This window comes from Ornithorhynchus anatinus, chromosome 3 (assembly GCF_004115215.2).
Source record: "Ornithorhynchus anatinus isolate Pmale09 chromosome 3, mOrnAna1.pri.v4, whole genome shotgun sequence".
Lineage (NCBI taxonomy): Eukaryota > Metazoa > Chordata > Mammalia > Monotremata > Ornithorhynchidae > Ornithorhynchus > Ornithorhynchus anatinus.
Window position 1 is genome coordinate 11,345,353 of NC_041730.1, and position 6,613 is coordinate 11,351,965.

The window sequence follows — 6,613 nt, forward strand, 5'->3', positions numbered from 1 at the left end:
TCAGGCAGAGCCAAATTCCAAAGGAACTAAGTGACAGATTTTGAGCGGGGGCTGCTTACAGAAGGCCCCCGGTCTGCTGCCATAAATCTCGAGTTCTCTTGGAAAAAAAAGGATGTCAGGTATCAGATAATCCTGCTAAACGGTGGACTTAATTTAGACTGCATTCTTTCGTTTTGGCATCGTTTGTGCACTGCAGAGTTTCCTATAGTCGTAAACAAATAGCCCCATTCATCAAAAAGTATTTATACATTAGGCCGTTTGCTTTCTTTAAGACGGGAAAAGTGTGGAATCCACTTTCTACATAGAAAATGTGTTTTGCAGTGATTTCTTAAGACATCGTTTTCCCCCATGAATGAGCATCTCTCTTTTAGGGAAATGAGGGCTGGGCCTATCAACTGAAAAGAAAAACACCATTCGATCCTTAAAAACAGAAAATCGAGGAATTCAGCCTGAACGTTAGACTCTACAAAAAGATAATGCATGGTTAGTGACTCTCCCAAAGAATACAGAACCAACTTCTCCTGGCCCCATTTCACGCATTCTCTGTGGTTTTTTATTACTAATACAGCTGCAGAACTCCAGTAAAACTAACCCACAGTACTACGTGCTTGCTGTCTGGATCCAAAGAAAATCCATAACTGATACCGATTGAGAAAAGAAAAACTTGGCAACTCTAGAACGGATAGATTTCCTTCTATTATTTCTTAAAATATTTGTTCTGAAAATTGGCAAAGAGTTCAGAAGTGGGGGAAGCAGCATGGTGTAGTGGAGAGAGCCCGGGCCTGGGAGCCAGAAGTCATGGGTTCTAATCCCGGCTCCGCCGCTAGTCTGCTGTGTGACCTTAGACAAGTCGTTTCGCTTCTCTGCATCTCAGTTACTTCATCTGTAAAATGGGGATTAAGACTGTGAGTCCCACGTGGGGCAGGGATTTGTCCAAAACGATTTGCTGGCATCTACCTCAATGCTTAGTGCAGTGCCTGGCATGTAGTAAGCATTTAACAAATAGCACAATTATTATTATTATTCTCTTTCCCCTCCCCAGGATCGTGCCTTGATTTATATTATCCATGTGTGTTATGCTAGGGAGATGAGAGGGTGAAGTTTAGAAGGTGTCAAACCAGACTGAGGAAGGGAAGTATGAGAGGGGAGTAAGGGTCGGTGGAGAGGGAGGCGCTCTCTAAATCAGACTTTTTCCCCCTCACTCAGGGCAGGCCCGGCATCTGCCGGAAGCAGGAGTGGCAGGCCGCTTCAGGGCCCGTTGACGGAGGAGAGGAGTCAGCAGGTGCCCAAGCAAGAATCAGCCTCACAATTCTAGAAGCAACATGGCAGAGTGGATAGAGCACGGGCCTGGGAGTCAAAACGTGATGGCTTCTAATCCCGCCTCTGCTACTTGTCTGCTCTGAGACCTTGGGCAAGTCATTTCAGTTATCTGGGCCTCAGCTACCTCATCTAGAAAATGGGGATTGAGACTGTGATCTCCACTTGGGATCAGGACTGTGTCCAACCCAATTTTCTTGTAACCACCCCAGTGTTAAGTACAGTACCTGGAACATAATAAGTGCTTAACAGTACCATTATTGTTATGATTATTATTAGTAGTAGTAACAATAATAATAATATTAACTTGGCCAGAATTTTCCCTTCAAAATTTTTGAAAGTCCCTCAAATTTGAGATCCGTTAATTGTGAGGTATAAATTGTGCACAGATCACATTTATCATGTGTTTTTACCATTAGTGGAATAATCAGTTAGTATTTAATGAGTGCTTACTGTGTGCAGAGCACTGTACTAAGCACTTGGGAGAGCATAATACAACAGAATTAGCAGGCACTTTCCTTATCCATAATGAGCTTACAGTCTAGAGGAAGAATAGTTTATTAAGGGAAGAGAAGAATCACTATAGTTTAAATGCTTATAAATGAAAATATGGTATAGTTTTATGACTATAGTTTCACAAATGTTTTTCAACTTTTAACCCTTTATTCTATTTAATTTATTTAGCTTTTGGGAAGACTGACTTTGGCAACAAAATATATGTTGCTTTATCTTCTGTTCATTCATTCATTCATTCAGTTGTATTTACTGACTGCTTTCTGTGTGCACAGTAATAGATTTCACGTGGTGAGCCCCATAGTTATGTCTCTATCTATGTCCATAGATATAGAGATATAAATAATTTATTTTCCTTTTCCTTTTTTCTCTTCTTTTCTTTTCCTTTATACTTTTATACTTACATAACTGCACACATACACTTTCAATCAATCAATTAATCCATCAATTGTATTTATTGAGTGTTTATCACATGGAGAGTGCTATACTAATCGCTCAGTAGAGTACAACAGGAAGGTGAGTAGGAGAAATGAGGACTTAATCAGGGAAGGTCTCTTGGAGGAGATATGATTTTAGTAGGGCTTTGAAGGTGGTTTGGGTGGCGAGAGAGGAAGGGGGTTCCAGGCCAGGGGCAGGACATGGGAAAGGTGTCAGCGACAAAATAGCTAAGATCGAGGTCGGATGAATAGGTTGTCGTAAGATGAACAAAGTGTGTGGGCTGTGTTTTGTTAGGAAATCGGTGAGGTAAGGTAGGAGAACCCTCTGAAGATGGCACCTGGAAAGTTTCCAATACTCTACCAGTCTCAGTTACGGGAGGGAGAGTGAAGCAGAGGCCTACCCATTCCATTCCTGGCTTGGGCAGTGGCTAGCCAATGGAAGGCAATCTGCTGCAAGGCAAAACTCACCTGTGCAGGACAGCAGAGGCATGGGAGAGAGTTGAGGGTGGAGACTCGAGTGTACCGCGTGGTAGACGGCGATGGTAAATCACTTCCATATTTTTACCAAGAAAACTCTATGGATACACTACCAGAAAGATTGCAGATGGAGGTGGGGCCTTCTGGGCGAGATGCGTCCATGGAGTAGTTATGGGTCGGAAACAACTCGACGGCGTAATATAAGACAAGGTTGGAGAGGAGAGCTGATTGGGTCCCTTAAAGATGATGGTAAGGAGTTTCTGTTAGATGTGGAGGAGGATAGGCAGCCTCTCACTGTGGACAGGGAATGTGTCTGTTTATCATTATATTGTACAGTGCTTTGCAAACAGTAAGCACTCAATAAATGCGATTGAATGAATGAATGAACTCCTGGAGGTTTTTGAAGAGTGAGAAAATATGAACTGAATGTGGTTTTAGGAGAACGATCCAGGAAGCAGAGCGAAGCATGCCCTGGAGTGGGAGAGACAGGAGGAAGGGAAAAGGGAGGTCAGTGAGGAGACTGGTGCAGTAGTCAGGTAGACTATGATAAGTGCATTTCTCCTAATAATATTCATTCATTCATTAAATCATATTTATTAAGTGCTTACTGTGTGCAGAGCACTGTAGGTACTTGGGAAAGTACAATACAACAATAAAGAGGGACAGTGGTTGCCCACAACAAGCTTACAGTCCAGAGGGGCGAGAGAGACATCAATACAAGTAAATAAATGACAGCTCTGTACATAAGTGCTGTGGGACAGGAGCAGGGAAGAACCAGGGAGCAAGTCAGGGTGACACAGAAGGGAGTGGGAGAAAAGGAAAGGGGCAGGGGCCTAGTTTGGGAAGGTCTCTTGGAAGAGATGTGCCTTCAGAAAGCCTTTGAAAGAGGGAGAGTAATTGTGAGATTTGAGGAGGGAGGTCATTCCAGACCAAAGGCAGGATGTAGGCCAAGGGGTCGGCGGATAGACAGGCAGGCAAGCCTGAGATACGGGGGAAGGTTAGCACTAGAAGAGCCAAGGATGTGGCCCGAATTGAAGAAGGAGAGTAGCGAGGTGAGGTAGGAGGAGACAAGGCGATGGAGAGCTTTGAAGCTAAGAGTGAGGAGTTTTCCCCTCCTTTTCTGCAGTCAGACAGTGGCTCAGTGGAAAGAGCACGGGCTTGGGAGTCAGAGGTCATGGGTTTGAATCCTGGCTCTGCCACTTGTCGGCACTTAACTTCTCTATGCCTCAGTTCCCTCATCTGTAAAATGTGGATTAAGACTGTGAGCCTCACGGAGGACAACCCGATTACCCTGTATCTACCCCAGCGCTTAGAACAGTGCTCTGCACACAGTAAGCACTTAACAAATACCAACATTATTATTATTTATTCTCTCCATTTAAAGCCAATGGTTTGATGTGGAGGTGGATAGGCAACCACTGGAGTTTTTTGAGGGGCGGGGTGACATGTCCTGAACGTTTTTATAGAGAAATGATCCGGGCAGCAGAGTGAAGTGTGGACTGGAGGAGAGAGAGACAGGAGGCTGAGAGGTCAGCAAGGAGGCTGATGCAGTAATCCAGGTGGGATAGGATGAGTGATTGTATTAACATGGGAGTAGTGCTTAGATCAATCAATCAATCCTATTTATTGAGCATTTACAGTGTGCAGAGCACTGGACTAAGCAGCATGGTAGCGGCCTGGATGGATGGGAAAGGGCTGATTCTACAGATGCTGTGAAGGTAGAACAAACAGGATTGGATTACAGATTGAATATGTGGGTCGAATGAGAGAGACGAGTCAAGGAAAATGACAAGATTACGGGCTTGTTGTTAGTGATGGGAAAGTCACGGGGAGGACAGGTTAAGGTGGGAAGATGAGGAGTTCGGTCTTGAACAAGTTAAGTTTGAAGTGCAAAGTAGAGCTATCATTCTTTTATTCATTCATTCAATCATATTTATTGAGCGCTTAGTATGTGCAGAGCACTATACTAAGCACTTGGAATGGATAATACGGCAACAGTCAAAGACAATCCCTGCCCAACAACGGGCTCACAGTCTAAATGGGGGAGGCAGACAACAAAACAAAACAGAAAAAAACAAAACAGTCTGGCATAAATATCATCAAGATAGAATCATAGATATATACACATCATTAACAAAATAGAGTAATAAATAATATATACAAATATACATAGTGCTCTGGGGAGGGGAAGGGGGAAGAGCAGAGGGCGGGAGAAGGGGGAATGGGGAGGGGAGGAGGAGCAGAGGGAAAAGGAATATCCTGAAAGCAGGAGGAAATGTAAAACTGTAAGCTCATTCTCTAGATTGTAAGCTCATTGTGGTTAGGGAATGTGGCTGTTTATTGCTGTATTGTACTACCTCAAGCGCTTAGTAGAGTGTCCTGCACACAGAGAGCGCTCAATAAATACAAATGACTGACTGCAGAGAAGGAGAGGAAAACTCACTCTTGGCTTCAAAGCTGTCCATTACCTGGCCCCTCCTACCTCACCTCCCTTCTATCCTTCTACAGCTCAGCCCACACACTCCGTTCCTCTGCCTTGGCTCACCTCCTCACTGGACCTCGTTCTCGCCTGTCCCACCGTTGACCCCTTGCCCATGTCCTACTTCTGATCTGGAATGCCCTCCCTCCTCACATCCACCAAACTAACTCTCTTCTCCTCTTCAAAGCCCTCTGGAGAGCTCGCCTCCTCCAGGAGGCCTTTCCAGACTGAGCCCTCCCTTTCCCTCTGCCCCTCCTTCCCTCCCCATCGCCCCAACTCCCTCCCTCTGCTTTACTCCCTTCCCCTCCCCACAGCACTTGTGTATATTTGTATATATTATTTACTACCCTATTTTATTAATGATGTGTCTATATCTATGATTCTATTTATCTATTTTGATGGTACTGATGCCTGACTACTTGTTTTGCTTTGCTGTCTGGCTCCCCATCTTAGACTGTGAGCCCATTATGGTTGGACAGGGATTGTCTCTATCTGACGCCTGATTGTACACTCCAAGAGCTTAGTACAGTGCTCTGCACACAGTAAGCGCTCACTAAATACGATTGAATGAATGAATGAATCAAGTTGAACGCATCTGAACGAAAGACATTCTCCAGAATTGGACTGTCATCATCAGAATTTCCTTTCCCCTGTAATGTCTGTCTCCCCCTCTAAACTGTGAACTCGTTGTGGGCAGGAATGTGTCTGTTTGTTGTTATAGTGTATTCTTCCGAGTGCTTAGTACAGTGCTCTGCACACAGTAAGCTCTCAATAAATATGACTGAATGAATGATGGAAGGAATGGGAGAAGTCAGGGCTGAAGAGGTAAATTTGGGAATCATCCCCTTAGAGATGGTAGCTGAAGCTGTGAGAGCGATTAATTCTCCAATAGAGAGGGCGGAGAAAGAGACTAGAAAGGGACCCAGAGCTGAGTGTTGAGAACCTCGTGCAGGTAGAAAGTGGGAGGCAGAGGAGGAGCCGGGGAAAGAGGAAGCAGCGTGACCTAGTGGATAGAGCACGGGCCTGGGAATCAAAAGGTCACGGGTTCTAATCTCAGCTCTGCCACATGTCTGCCGTGTGACCTTTGGCAAGTCACTTCACTTCTCTGTGCCTCATCTGAAAAATGGGGATTAAGACTGTGAGCCCCATGTGAGACGGGGACTGTGTCCAACCCAGTTGGCTTGTATCCACCAAAGTGCTTAGTACAGTACTTTGCACAGAGTAAGCACTCAACAAATACCATAATAATTATTATTAGTTCTTAATTACTTTCTCAGGGCCTCAGTTTTCTCATCTGTAAAATAGAGATTCAATATCTGTCTCCCTCCTATTTAGACTGTGAGCTCCCTGTGAGATAGAGACCACGTCTACCTAGTACAGTGCATTGGAA

The 6,613-nt window shown here is 44.5% G+C and overlaps 1 non-coding gene across 1 annotated transcript; it reads left to right on the forward strand.

The window, feature by feature from the left end:
- The first annotated feature begins 2,587 nt into the window (after positions 1 to 2,587).
- LOC114810358 lies at positions 2,588 to 2,725 on the forward strand. Its single transcript, XR_003758059.1, has one exon. It is a non-coding gene; the product is annotated as a small nucleolar RNA SNORA7 (small nucleolar RNA).
- The last annotated feature ends 3,888 nt before the right edge of the window (positions 2,726 to 6,613 follow it).